Raw genomic sequence first — 16140 nt, forward strand, 5'->3', positions numbered from 1 at the left:
CAAACGTCACAACGTAACTGGGTGATTATAAAGGAGCATTACAGGTGTCTCCAAAAGTAGATGTTGGGTTGGCGTATTTCGAGATTAGGATTTGTCACTCCGATTGTCGGAGAGGTATCTCTGGGCCCTCTCGGTAATGCACATCACATAAGCCTTGAAAGCACTGCAACTAATATGTTAGTTGTGAGATGATGTATTACGGAACGAGTAAAGAGACTTGCCAGTAACGAGATTGAACTAGGTATTGGATACCGACGATCGAATCTCGGGCAAGTAACATACCGATGACAAAGGGAACAACGTATGTTGTTATGCGGTCTGACCGATAAAGATCTTCGTAGAATATGTAGGAGCCAATATGGGCATCCAGGTCCCGCTATTGGTTATTGACCGTAGACGTGTCTCGGTCATGTCTATATTGTTCTCGAACCCGTAGGGTCCGCACGCTTAAGGTTACGATGACAGTTATATTATGAGTTTACATGTTTTGATGTACCGAAGGAGTTCGGAGTCCCAGATGAGATTGGGGACATGACGAGGAGTCTCGAAATGGTCGAGACGTAAAGATTCATATATTGGATGATATGGTTAGGCCAAGGGGTCAAGCCCATGAGGCTTTAGATCGGTGCAAAAGGAGTTTTACGGAGTCCAGGGGGCCAAACGACGGAGACCCTGGCGTCTGGCCCTGGGCCAGACGCCGAGGCCCATGGCGTCTGGGCCAGACACCAAGGATTGTGGCGTTTGGTCCTGGAGTCCGAGTGGGACTCTTGCCTTTCGGGAAAAACCGACTTTGAGGAGGCTTTTGCTCCAAGCTTCGACCCCGGGGCTCAACATATAAATAGAGGGGCAGGGCTAGCACCAAAGATACAACAATTGATCCCTTGGATCTCTTAGCCGTGTGCGGTGCCCCCCTCCACCATAGTCCACCTCGATAATATCGTAGCGGTGCTTAGGCGAAGCCCTGCGACGGTAGAACATCAAGATCATCACCACGCCGTCGTGCTGACGGAACTCTCCCTCGACACTCGGCTGGATCGGAGTTCGAGGGACGTCATCGAGCTGAACGTGTGCTAGAACTCGGAGGTGCCGTAGTTTCGGTGCTTGATCGGTCGGGCCGTGAAGACGTACGACTACATCAACCGCGTTGTGCTAACGCTTCCGCTTACGGTCTACAAGGGTATGTAGACAAACACTCTCCCCTCTCGTTGCTATACATCACCATGATCTTGCATGTGCGTAGGAAATTTTCGAAATTACTACGAAACCCAACAATATCATCCATGCACCGCGTGCATCCGCAATATCCATGGCACACCTGGCCTGCCACATATCCATAACCGAGATAGTCCTGCACTGTCGTGATCAGCGTGGCTCTCATGTTGAAATACTCACCTTTGCTGGCGTCCCATGTCTTGGTCGGTGTTTTCCATAACATGTCTAAGTCCTCTTGAAGTAGCCCCAAATACAAATTAATAATATTTCCTGGTTGTTTTGGCCCTTGAATAAGCATGCTCATGTGAATGTACTTTGATTTCATGCACAACCAGGGGGGAGGTTGTACATCCATACAAACACGGGCCATGTGCTATGGTTGGTGTTCTGGTTGCCAAACGGATTCATGCCATCGGTACACGCGCTGAGCATGATGTTCCTCGCATCACATTCAAAATACCGATAGAAGCTGTTCAACGCTCTCCACTGGCTTCCATCCTTCATGTGTCTCAGCTTCGGATCATCTCCATCGTCGGGCTTCTACCTCTCTGCGTGCCAGCACATTAGCTTTGCTTCCTTGGGATCTACAAAATACCTCTGGAGACGGGGAGTGATCGGTAAGTACCATACAACTTTCTGGGTACATTTCTTCCAGGCCTTCTTGTATCAAGAAGCATTGCACACCGGACAACTTGTTTTTTCCGCGTGCTCCTTCCGATAAATTATGCAATCGTTGATGCATGCATGGTATCTAATGTGTGGCAGATCAAGAGGGCACACGATCTTCTTGGCCTCATCAACACTAGTAGGACATAGATTACCCGCGGGAAGAACATCCTTTAGGTACTTGAGATGCTCATCGAGGCTAGTGTCGGTCCATTTGTTTTTAGCCTTCATCTTCAGGAGTTGGAGCGTGAAACTCAAGCGGGTCACCTCAGGATTGCAACCATCATACAATGGATTGTTCGAGTCTACCATCAGTTGCTCCAGCTTAGCCTCCTCTCTAGAAGCAGCTCTCTTAGTACTCGTCTCCTTGCGAAGCAATGCTTGAACATAGTACCGACGAACTCTGCTGCGTGGAGTCCATGTCGTTCTCTCCACCGCCATGTCCGGCCCCTTCTCCTCTGCCATGTCCGCCCCTTCTCCGCCACCATGTCTAGCCTCTTCCCCGCCGCCATTATCGATCATCTCTTGCCTCGTGTCATCATTGCCTGCCCCATCGGCATCCTCAACATTGTCATCCTCATCTTCAATTATCTACCGAGTATAGCCATCCATGAAACCAGTCATGAGCAGGTGCGCTTCGACATGACCATCGTCATGGGGGTCGAGCCAAACTATTCCTTTGCATTTTCAACACGGACATAAAACCTCTGTCCGGTTATTTTCTTTCATGTCCTGCATCGCCGACCGCAACCACATGTCCACCATCGTTCCACTGACCATCGTCAACTCTGCACGGTAATAATAAACAAATTGATTATAAAAATGCATGCATGCATCAAAGTCATACAAAAATTTGGCATGACCTTCCCTAAAAATAGGACATATTGTTGGAAATATGCCCTAGAGGCAATAATAAAAGCATTATTATTGTATTTCCTTGTTCATGATAATAGTCTTTATTCATGCTATAACTGTATTATCCGAAAATCGTAATACACGTGTGAATACATAGACCATAATATGTCCCTAGTAAGCCTCTAGTTGACTAGCTCATTGATCAAAAGATAGCCATGGTTTCCTGGCTATGGACATTGGATGTCATTGATAACGGGATCACATCATTAGGAGAATGATGTGATGGACAAGACCCAATCCTAAGCATAGCACAAGATCGTGTAGTTCGTTTTGCTAGAGCTTTTCCAATGTCAAGTATCCTTTCCTTAGACCATCAGATCGTGTAACTCCCGGATGCCGTAGGAGTGCTTTGGGTGTACCAAACGTCACAACGTAACTGGGTGACTATAAAGGTGCACTACAGGTATCTCTGAAAGTATCTGTTGGGTTGACACGGATCGAGACTGGGATTTGTCACTGCGTATGACGGAGAGGTATCTCTGGGCCCACTCGGTAATGCATCATCATAATGAGCTCAAAGTGACCAAGTTTTTGGTCATGAGATCATGCATTATGGTACGAGTAAAGTGACTTGCCGGTAACGAGACTGAACAAGGTATTGGGATACCAACGATCGAGTGTCGGGCAAGTAACGTACCGATTGACAAAGGGAATTGAATACGGGGTTGTTTAATCCTCGACATCATGGTTCATCCGATGAGATCATCGAGGAGCATGTGGGAGCCAACATGGGTATCCAGATCCCGCTGTTGGTTATTGCCCGAGAGTCGTCTCGGTCATGTCTACGTGTCTCCCGAACCCGTAGGGTCTACACACTTAAGGTTCGCTGATGCTAGGGTTGTATGAATATGAGTATGCAGCATACCGAATGTTGTTCGGAGTCCCGGATGAGATCCCGGACGTCACGAGGAGTTCCGGAATGGTCCGGAGGTAAATAATTTTATATAGGAAGTGTTGTTTTGGTCATCGGGAAAGTTTCGGGGTCACCCGGTATTGTAGGGACCACCGGAAGGGTCCCGGGGGTCCACCGGGTGGGGCCACCCATCCCAGAGGGCCCCAAGGGCTGAAGTGGGGAGGGGAACCAGCCCATAGTGGGCTGGTGCGCCCCCCTTGGCCCACCCCCTGCGCCTAGGGTTGAAACCCTAGGGTGGGGGGGCGCCCCACTTGCCTTGGGGGGCACTCCACCCCCCTGGCCGCCGCCCCCCTTGGGAAATTGGATCTCATAGGGCCGGCGCCCCCCTGGGGGCCTATATCAAGGAGGGCAGGGGGGAGGGCAGCCACACCCTGTGGATTGGCGCCTCCCTTCCCCTGCTACACCTCGTCCTCCTCCCGCAGCAGCTTGGCGAAGCCCTGCCGGAGTTCTGCTGCATCCATCACCACGCCGTCATGCTGCTGGATCATCATCAACCTCTCCTTCTCCCTTGCTGGGTCAAGAAGGAGGAGACGTCTCCCGTCCCGTATGTGTGTTGAACGAGGAGGTGCTGTCCGTTCAGCACTTGGTCATCGGTGATCTGAATCACGGCGAGTACGACTCCATCATCACCCTTCCCTTGAACGCTTCCGCACGCGATCTACAAGTGGTATGTAGATGCAATCTCTCTCCCATGACTCGTTGCTTAGATGAACTCATAGATGGATCTTGGTGAAACCGTAGGAAAATTTTTAATTTTCTGCAACGTTCCCCAACAGTGGCATCATGAGCTAGGTCTATACGTAGTTCTCTATTGCACGAGTAGAACACAATTTTGTTGTGGGCGTAGATCTTGTCAACTTGCTTGCCGCTACTAGTCTTTTCTTGCTTCAGCGGTATTGTGGGATGAAGCAGTTCGGACCAACCTTACACGTACGCTTACGTGAGACTGGTTCCACCGACTGACATGCACTAGTTGCATAAGGTGGCTGGCGGGTGTTTGTCTCTCCCACTTTAGTTGGAGCGGATTCGATGAAAAGGTTCCTTATGAAGGGTAAATAGAAGTTGACAAGATCACATTGTGGTTATTCGTAGGTAAGAAAACGTTCTTGCTAGAACCCAATTGCAGCCACGTAAAAGGGGCAACAACAATTAGAGGACGTCTAACTTGTTTTTGCAGCAATTGTCATGTGATGTGATATGGCCAGAAGTTGTGATGAATGATGAATGATATATTGTGATGTATGAGATCATGTTCTTGTAATAGGAATCACGACTTGCATGTCGATGAGTATGACAACCGGCAGGAGCCATAGGAGTTGTCTTTATTTTTTGTACGACCTGTGTGTCATTGAAGAACGCCATGTAAATTACTTTACTTTATTGCTAAACGCGTTAGCCATAGAAGTAGAAGTAGTCGTTGGCGTGACAACTTCATGAAGACACGATGATGGAGATCATGATGATGGAGGTCATGGTGTCATGCCGGTGACAAAGATGATCATGGAGCCCCGAAGATGGAGATCAAAGGAGCTATATGATATTGGCCATATCAAGTCACTACTATATAATTGCATGTGATGTTTATTATGTTTATGCATCTTGTTTACTTAGAACGACGGTAGTAAATAAGATGATCCCTTACAACAATTTCAAGAAGTGTTCTCCCCTAACTATGCACCGTTGCTAAAGTTCGTCGTTTCGAAGCACCACGTGATGATCGGGTGTGATAGATCCTTACGATCACATACAACGGGTGTAAGACAGTTTTACACATGCAAAACACTTACAGTTAACTTGACGAGCCTAGCATGTATAGACATGGCCTCGGAACACAGAGACCGAAAGGTCGAACACGAGTCGTATGGAAGATACGATCAACATGGAGATGTTCACCGACGATGACTAGTCCGTCTCACGTGATGATCGGACACGGCCTAGTCGACTCGGATCGTGTAACACTTAGATGACTAGAGGGATGTCTAATCTGAGTGGGAGTTCATTGTAATAATTTGATTGGATGAACTTAATTATCATGAACTTAGTCTAAAACCTTTGCAAATATGTCTTGTAGATCAAATGGCCAATGCTCATGTCAACATGAACTTCAACGCGTTCCTAGAGAAAACCAAGCTGAAAGATGATGGCAGCAACTATACGGACTGGGTCCGGAACCTGAGGATCATCCTCATAGCTGCCAGGAAACAATATGTCCTAGAAGGACCGCTAGGTGATGCACCCATTCCCGAGAACCAAGACGTTATGAACGCTTGGTAGTATCGTGCTGATGATTACTCCCTCGTTCAGTGCGGCATGCTTTACAGCTTAGAACCGGGTCTCCAAAAGCGTTTTGAGCAACACGGAGCATATGAGATGTTCGAGGAGCTGAAACTAGTTTTCCAAGCTCATGCCCATGTCGAGAGATATGAAGTCTCTGACAAATTCTATAGTTGTAAGATGGAGGAAAACAGTTCTATCAGTGAGCACATACTCAAAATGTCTGGGTTGCACAATCGCCTGACCCAGCTGGACATTAACCTCCCTGACGAGGCGGTCATTGACAGAATCCTTCAGTCGCTCCCACCAAGCTACAAGAGCTTTGTGATGAACTACAATATGCAGGGGATGGTGAAGACCATTCCTGAAGTATTTTCAATGCTGAAGTCAGCAGAGGTTGAAATCAAGAAAGAACATCAAGTGTTGATGGTCAATAAGACCACTAAGTTCAAGAAGGGCAAGGGCAAGAAGAACTTCAAGGAAGACGGCAAGGATGTTGCCGCACCCGGTAAGCCAGTTACCGGGAAGAAGTCAAAGAATGGACCCAAGCCTGAGACTGAGTGCTTTTATTGCAAGGGGAAGGGTCACTGGAAGCGGAACTGCCCCAAATACTTAGCGGATAAGAAGGTCGGCAACACCAAAGGTATATTTGATATACATATAATTGATGTGTACCTTACCAGTACTCGTAGTAACTCCTGGGTATTTGATACTGGTGCCATTGCTCATATTTGTAACTCACAGCAGGAGCTGCGGAATAAGCGGAGACTGGCGAAGGACGAGGTGACGATGCGTGTCGGGAATGGTTCCAAGGTCGATGTGATCGCCGTCGGCACGCTACCTCTACATTTACCTACGGGATTAGTTATAAACCTTAATAATTGTTATTTAGTGCCATGTTTGAGCATGAACATTGTATCTGGATCTCGTTTGATACGAGATGGCTACTCATTTAAATCCGAGAATAATGGTTGTTCTATTTATATGAGAGATATGTTTTATGGTCATGCCCCTATGGTCAATGGTTTATTCTTAATGAATCTCAAGCGTAATATTACACATATTCATAGTGTGAATGCCAAAAGATGTAAAGTTGATAACGATAGTCCCACATACTTGTGGCACTGCCGCCTTAGTCACATTGGTGTCAAGCGCATGAAGAAGCTCCATGCTGATGGACTTTTAGAGTCTCGCGATTATGAATCATTTGACACATGCGAACCATGCCTCATGGGCAAAATGACCAAGACTCCGTTCTCCGGAACAATGGAGCGAGCAACCAACTTGTTGGAAATCATACATACCGATGTGTGCGGTCCAATGAGCGTTGAGGTTCGCGGAGGATATAGTTATGTTCTCACTGTCACTGATGACTTGAGTAGATATGGGTATGTCTACTTAATGAAACACAAGTCTGAGACCTTTGAAAAGTTCAAGGAATTTCAGAATGAGGTAGAGAATCAACGTGACCGATAGATAAAGTTCTTACGATCAGATCGTGGAGGAGAATATTTAAGTCACGAATTTGGTACACACTTAAGGAAATGTGGAATCGTTTCACAACTCACGCCGCCTAGAACACCTCAGCATAACGGTGTGTCCGAACGTCGTAATCGCACTCTATTGGATATGGTGCGGTCTATGATGTCTCTTACCGATTTACCGCTATCATTTTGGGGATACGCTCTAGAGACAGCTACATTCACTTTAAATAGGGCACCGTCTAAATCTGTTGAGATGACACCGTATGAATTATGGTTTGGGAAGAAACCTAATCTGTCGTTTCTAAAAGTTTGGGGATGCGATGCTTATGTCAAGAAACTTCAACCTGAAAAGCTTGAACCCAAGTCGGAAAAATGTGTCTTCATCGGATACCCTAAGGAAACCATTGGGTATACCCTCTACTTAAGATCCGAGGGCAAGATCTTTGTTGCCAAGAACGGATCCTTTCTGGAAAAAGAGTTTCTCTCGAAAGAAGTAAGTGGGAGGAAAATAGAACTCGATGAAGTACTACCTCTCGAACGGGAAAGTAGTGCAGCTTAGGAAAATCTTCCTGTGATTCCTACACCAACTGAAGAGGAAAATAATGATGATGATCAAGGTACTTCGGATCAAGTTGCTACTGAACTTCGTAGGTCCACAAGGACACGTTCCGCACCAGAGTGGTACGGCAACCCTGTCTTGGAAATCATGTTGTTAGACAACGGTGAACCTTCGAACTATGAAGAAGCGATGGCGGGCCCAGATTCCAACATATGGCTTGAAGCCATGAAATCCGAGATAGAATCCATGTATGAAAACAAAGTATGGACTTTGACAGACTTGCCCGATGATAGGCGAGCGATAGAAAACAAACGGATCTTTAAGAAGAAGACGGACGCGGATGGTAATGTTACCATCTATAAAGCTCGACTTGTCGCTAAGGGTTATCGACAAGTTCAAGGGGTTGACTACGATGAGACATTCTCTCCCGTAGCGAAGCTGAAGTCCGTCCGAATAATGTTAGCAATTGCCGCATACTATGATTATGAGATATGGCAGATGGACGTCAAAACGGCATTCCTTAACGGACATCTTAAGGAAGAGCTGTATATGATGCAGCCGGAAGGTTTTGTCGACCCTAAGAATGCTAACAAAGTATGCAAGCTCCAGCGATCCATTTATGGGCTGGTGCAAGCATCTTGGAGTTGGAACATTCGCTTTGATGAGATGATCAAAGCGTTTGGGTTTATGCAGACTTATGGAGAAGCCCGCGTTTACAAGAAAGTGAGTGGGAGCTCTGTAGCATTTCTCATATTATATGTAGATGACATACTCCTGATGGGAAATGATATAGAACTTCTGGACAGCATTAAGGCCTACTTGAATAAGTGTTTTTCAATGAAGGACCTTGGAGAAGCTGCTTATATATTAGGCATCAAGATCTATAGAGATAGATCGAGACGCCTCATAGGTCTTTCACAAAGCACATACCTTGATAAGATTTTGAAGAAGTTCAAAATGGATCAGTCCAAGAAAGGGTTCTTGCCTATGTTGCAAGGTGTGAGATTGAGCTCGGCTCAATCCCCGACCACGGCAAAAGATAAAGAAGAGATGAGTGTCATCCCCTATGCTTCAGCCATAGGATCTATTGTGTATTCCATGCTGTGTACCAGACCTGATGTAAACCTTGCCGTAAGTTTGGTAGGTAGGTACCAAAGTAATCCCGGCAAGGAACACTGTACAACGGTCAAGAATATCCTGAGGTACCTGAAAAGGACAAAGGAAATGTTTCACGTTTATGGATGTGACGAAGAGCTCGTCGTAAAGGGTTACGTTGATGCTAGCTTCGACACAGATCTGGATGACTCTAAGTCACAAACCGGATACGTGTATATGTTGAATGGTGGAGCAGTAAGCTGGTGCAGCTGCAAGCAGAGCGTCATGGCGGGATCTACATGTGAAGCGGAGTACATGGTAGCCTTGGAGGCAGCGCATGAAGCAATTTGGGTGAAGGAGTTCATCACCGACCTAGGAGTCATACCCAATGCGTCGGGGCCGATCAAACTCTTCTGTGACAACACTGGAGCTATTGCCCTTGCCAAGGAGCCCAGGTTTCACAGGAAGACCAGGCACATCAAGCGTCGTTTCAACTCCATCCATGAAAATGTTCAAGATGGAGACATAGATATTTGCAAAGTACATACGGATCTGAATGTCGCAGATCCGTTGACTAAACCTCTCTCGCCAGCAAAACATGATCAACACCAGAAATCTATGGGTGTGCGATTCATCACAATGTAACTAGATTATTGACTCTAGTGCAAGTGGGAGACTGTTGGAAATATGCCCTAGAGGCAATAATAAAAGCATTATTATTATATTTCCTTGTTCATGATAATAGTCTTTATTCATGCTATAACTGTATTATCCGGAAATCGTAATACACGTGTGAATACATAGACCATAATATGTCCCTAGTAAGCCTCTAGTTGACTAGCTCGTTGATCAAAAGATAGCCATGGTTTCCTGGCTATGGACATTGGGTGTCGTTGATAACGGGATCACATCACTAGGAGAATGATGTGATGGACAAGACCCAATCCTAAGCATAGCACAAGATCGTGTAGTTCGTTTTGCTAGAGCTTTTCCAATGTCAAGTATCCTTTCCTTAGACCATGAGATCGTGTAACTCCCGGATGCCGTAGGAGTGCTTTGGGTGTACCAAACGTCACAACGTAACTGGGTGACTATAAAGGTGCACTACAGGTATCTCCGAAAGTATCTATAGGGTTGACACGGATCGAGACTGGGATTTGTGTAACGCCCCGGATTCGATGCGCCAGGTGTCTGTCAGTTATTCGCCTTCGTTGCCATGTCATTTGCTTGCGTGTTGCACTTTGCCATGTCATCATCTGCATTTCATATCATTGTCATCATGTGCATCTCATTTCGCATTCGTGTTCGTCTCATGCATCCGAGCATTTTCCCCGTTGTCCGTTTTGCAATCCGGCGCTCCTATGTCCTCCGGCGTCCCCTTTTTGTCTCTCATTGTGAGTGGTTGCAAACTTTCTCGGAATGGCCCGAGGTTTGCCGAGCGGCCTTGGTATAGCACCGGTAGACCGCCTATCAAGTTTCATGCCATTTGGAGGTCGTTTGGTACTCCAACGGTTAACCGGGTAACCGCAAAAGGCCTCTTTTGTTGCAGCCCAACACCCCTTTCAAAGTGGCCCAAAAACCCAGCAAACTCACCTCTATGCTCTCGGACGTTCGATCACGATCGCGTGGCCGAAAACCGCACCTCATTTGGACTCTCCTAGCTCCCTCTACCTATAAATATGTCTTCCTCCCCGAAATCCCGCAGTCCAACCCTAGCCCCGCTCCCCTCGCGCGCCGGACATGTCCAACTACGGCCGGACACGTCCGACTTCCACCTCACTCCGGCGAATCGGAGGCCGCCACCTCAGCTCAGCCCCTGGCCGAGCGCCGCCGCCCGCGTCTCTGCCCCGGCGCCCGCCGGAGCCGCGCCCGCGAGTGGCGGCCGCCGCCTCGCCGCGCCGCCCGGCCTCTCCCTCCCCTCCTCCGGCCGGATCCAACCCCGGCAGCCTCTCTCCGGCGAGCTCTCCGACGGGATCCGGCTCTGCCTCGACTTCCGTGCCAAAGTCAACACCAGATCCGGAGGGTAAAAATTGCTAAGTCCCTGTTATGTTAACATAATCATGCCATGTTCATGCCATCACATCTCTGCATCCGTATCTCCGTTTTGTGCGTATAATATGTCAAATTGTTCGCCTCGACGAGTACTTAATTTCATTCCATTGCATCATTTTCATTTGAGCTCATATTGATGCCCAAAATGCTGTTGGAAGAGTGCATATTGATGTTAATCTGCTGAAACTGTTATAACTTGCTCATTTATCAGTTTTGCCATGATTGATGTGTGCATCCTATGAGGTTGATGTCTACATGTATGTTGATCTATGCCATGCCATCTTTCTAGGGGTGCCACCATGTATTTTTGTGAGTTGTGTGTTGAGTGTTTCAAGCTTGCTAAGTAGGGTAGTTGCTGTTGCTGTTTTCCTGACAGATTCTATTATATTTTGTTACTATGTAAACATGCTTCTACTAATCATTCTATGCATAATCTGGAGATGTTCTATAAACATGTTTTGATCTACATGTCTTGCTCTATCCATTCATGCCCTTAGTTGCAATTATAGCCTGCTGGAACATGATGTTATCTTGCTCCAAAGTTGCGTGAAAATGTTGCTGTCAGCCTGTTAACATTAAGTTCACTTGTTCCCATGTGTTTTCCTAGTGATCCATGAACCCTATGAACTTGGTCTTGCCATTCTTAGCTTCATAAACATGTCTTCTTACTGTTGGTTGCCTTGCCATTCCATGGATTGCTCTGTGGTGAGTGGTTCAAGCTCACGAACATGCCTACTTATTGTTGTTCCTGCCATGTATGAATCTGTAATATAACTTGCCATGTTTACATGGATGCCATCATTTCTTCTGATCCTTTTTGGCTTACGGTCAGTAAGGGACTTTTGATCTATGCTTTTAGTAGATTCATGCCATTCCTTTGTTTGCCATGATATGTTCCTGTAACATGTTGTTTGACAGCTCTAAACATTGCAACCTGATGTTATTTCTGCTAAAGTCTGAAACTGTTATTATTTGCAATCTTCCCATGTCTTTTTGAGCATGTTCTAGTTGTTTGTGGAGATAGCTCAGTGTTCATGTTTTGTTATGCTTTACATGTACTTCATGCCCATGCCATTTGTTATTATGTTGGGATGCTGTAGCATATTGTTTTGATGCTTGTAAGATGCCTAGTTGCTGTTATGGACAGATTGTTGTCATATCTTGTATAGTGTGTGTGTTGAACCGTTGCTCCGTTTTGAGTGTGCTCTATATGAAACTTGCTTGATTTTGCATGTTGTTTCATATTATCATGTTACATCCTTGTTTTGAGGTCTTTGCTTGATGTTTGGGTGAATTTTGCATCAATGTCATGTTTAACTTGTTTTGCTCATATCTTCTAGGCCGTAGCTCCGAATCTAATGAACTTTATATGTAACTTGACTAGAATTTTGTGTAGATCATCTTGGTGCATCTTAACTTGCTGTTTAACAACTTGAACATATGGTTTATTCAGTTCTGGACGAATTTCGAAATTTGCATATGAGGACTTACCGGAATTGTTATATGTTGTTTCCGGCCTCATTTAAACTTTCCTTGATGTGTTGTTCTTGCTTGCATCATCTCTTGCCATGAGTAGCTTCATGTAGTCATGTCTTGCATCATGCTTGTTGTGCATCATGCCTTGTTCATGTGTGGTGTGTTTACCGTGTTGTGTGCTTCTTCTCGATAGTTCCCGTTTCATTGCGATCGTGAGGATGCGTTCGTCTACGTGTGGTTCGTCTTCGTGGCTTCATCTTCTTCATGGACTCGTTCTTTTTCCTTGCGGGATTACAGGCAAGATGACCGCTACCCTGGATCTCACTACTATCATTGCTATGCTAGTTGCTTCGTTCTATCGCTATGCTGCGCTACCTATTACCTGTTTATCAAGCCATCCCATATTGCCATGAACCCCTAACCTTTGACACCTTTCCTATGCAAACCGTTGTTTGGCTACGTTACCGCTTTTTGCTCAGCCCCTCTTATAGCGTTGCTAGTTGCAGGTGAAGTTGAAGATTTCTCCATGGTGGACAGGATTTTGGTTGGGATATCACAATATCTCTTATATTATTAATGCATCTATATACTTGGTAAAGGGTGGAAGGCTCGGCCCTATGCCTGGTGTTTTGTTCCACTCTTGCCGCCCTAGTTTCCGTCATACCGGTGTTATGTTCCCGGATTTTGCATTCCTAACGCGGTCGGGTGATTTATGGGACCCCCCTGACAGTTCGCTTTGAATAAAACTCCTCCAGCAAGGCCCAACATTGGTTTTACCATTTGCCTCACCACCACCTATATTTCCCTTGGGAGTAATTAACCCAAGGGTCATCTTTATTTTAGCCCCCCCGGGCCAATGCTTGTCTAAGTGTTGGTCCAAACTAGAGCCACTTGCAGCGCCACCTTGGGGAAACTTGAGGTCTGGTTCTAGTTGTACGTAGTGCTCATCCGGTCGTGGCCTGAGACGAGATACGCGCGGCTACTATCAGGATGTCGGCACGCCGGGAGGCTTTGCTGGTCTTGTTTTACCATTGTCGAAATGTCTTGTAAACCGGGATTCCGAGACTGATTGGGTCTTCCTGGGAGAAGGTCTATTCCTTTGTTGATCGCGAGAGCTTGTCATGGGCTAAGTTGGGACACCCCTGCAGGGTATAAACTTTCGAGAGTCGTGCCCGCGGTTATGTGGCAGATGGGAATTTGTTAATGTCCGGTTGTAGATAACTTGACACCAGATCCGAATTAAAACACATCAACCGCGTGTGTAGCCGTGATGGTCTCTTCTCGGCAGAGTCCGGGAAGTGAACATGGTTTCTGTGTTATGATTGATGTAAGTAGGAGTTCAGGATCACTTCTTGATCATTACTAGTTGACGACCGTTCCTTTGTTTCTCTTCTCGCTCTCATTTGCGTATGTTAGCCACCATATCATGCTTAGCCGCTGCTGCAACCTCACCACTTTACCCCTTCCTTTCCCATTAAGATTTGCTAGTCTTGATACCCATGGTAATGGGATTGCTGAGTCCTCGTGGCTCACAGATTACTACAACAACAGTTGCAGGTACAGGTTATGCGATGGTCATGACGCGAGAGCGATGCTTGCTTGCGTTGAGTTTCTTCTTCTGCTTCTTCGATCAGGGGATAGGTTCCAGGTCGGCAGCCTGGGCTAGCAGGGTGGATATTGTTTGAGTTTCTGTTTATGATTCATCCGTAGTCGGATGTTGTTCTTGTATGTTGTATTGTGTATTCATGTGGCACTGTATGCCTTATGTATGTACCCCCACTATTATGTAATGTTGATGTAATGATATCCACCTTGCAAAAGCGTCTTCAAGATGCGCTTCTATCCTTGGTGGGACCTTCGAGTTCCTTTAGGATAGGGTCGCATCTTGGGCGTGACAATTTGTCACTCCGTATGACGGAGAGGTATCTCTGGGCCCACTCGGTAATGCATCATCATAATGAGCTCAAAGTGACCAAGTGTTTGGTCACGGGATCATGCATTATGGTACGAGTAAAGTGACTTGCCAGTAACGAGACTGAACAAGGTATTGGGATACCGATGATCGAGTCTCGGGCAAGTAACGTACCAATTGACAAAGGGAATTGAATACGGGGTTGTTTAATCCTCGACATCGTGGTTCATCCGATGAGATCATCGAGGAGCATGTGGGAGCCAACATGGGTATCCAGATCCCGCTGTTGGTTATTGCCCGAGAGTCGTCTCGGTCATGTCTACGTGTCTCCCGAACCCGTAGTGTCTAGACACTTAAGGTTCGGTGACGCTAGGGTTGTATGAATTTGAGTATGCAGCATACCGAATGTTGTTCGGAGTCCCATATGAGATCCCGGACGTCATGAGGAGTTCCGAAATGGTCCGGAGGTAAAGAATTATGTATAGGAAGTGTTGTTTCGGCCATCGGGAAAGTTTTGGGGTCACCCGGTATTGTACCGGGACCACCAGAAGGGTCCCGGGGGTCCACCGGGTGGGGCCACCCATCCCGGAGGGCCCCAAGGGCTGAAGTGGGGAGGGGAACCAGCCCATAGTGGGCTGGTGTGCCCCCTTGGCCCACCCCCTGCGCCTAGGGTTGAAACCCTAGGGTGGGTGCCTTGGGGGGCACTCCACCCCCCTGGTCGCCGCCCCCCTTGGGAGATTGGATCTCCCAGGGCCGGCGCCCCCCCCCCCTGGGGGCCTATATAAAGGAGGTCAGGGGAGGTCAGCCACACCCTGTGGATTGGAGCCTCCCTTCCCCTGCTACACCTCGTCCTCCTCCCGCAGCAGCTTGGCGAAGCCCTGCCGGAGTTCTGCTGCATCCACCACCACGCCGTCGTGCTGCTGGATCATCATCAACCTCTCCTTCTCCCTTGCTGGATCAAGAAGGAGGAGACGTCTCCCGTCCCGTACGTGTGTTGAACGCGGAGGTGCAGTCCGTTCGGCACTTGGTCATCGGTGGTCTGAATCACGGCGAGTACGACTCCATCATCACCCTTCCCTTGAACGCTTCCGCACGCGATCTACAAGTGGTATGTAGATGCAATATCTCTCCTATGACTCATTGCTTAGATGAACTCATAGATGGATCTTGGTGAAACCGTAGGAATTTTTTTAATTTTCTGCAACATTCCCCAACACATATATGGATCTAGAGTTTGCCCGGAATTCGCCGAAATGGAAATAAATCGACATTTCGGCAAAACATAGGCAACCCAAAAGCACAATTTGGCGTCAACTCATGCCACACACACAATTTCCACAAACATATCACACACACATAAACATATTTCCGTTTTGCAAAAGCATGAAATTTTCATCACCTCTATCTCGATCGAGATCGAGCACACGGTGGAGATGATGTTTTAGGGAGATCAAAAGTGCACAAAGCTCTTCTTGACAAAGATAGATCTAGTTAGGGGCAAATAGGTCACTTAACTAAATCCTACATCTACCTAGCTACCTAATTTGGGAGGAGACAACTTCAACTAGTGGAGGGGAAAGGA

This window comes from Triticum dicoccoides, chromosome 6B (assembly GCF_002162155.2).
Source record: "Triticum dicoccoides isolate Atlit2015 ecotype Zavitan chromosome 6B, WEW_v2.0, whole genome shotgun sequence".
Taxonomy (NCBI): Eukaryota; Viridiplantae; Streptophyta; class Magnoliopsida; order Poales; family Poaceae; genus Triticum; species Triticum dicoccoides.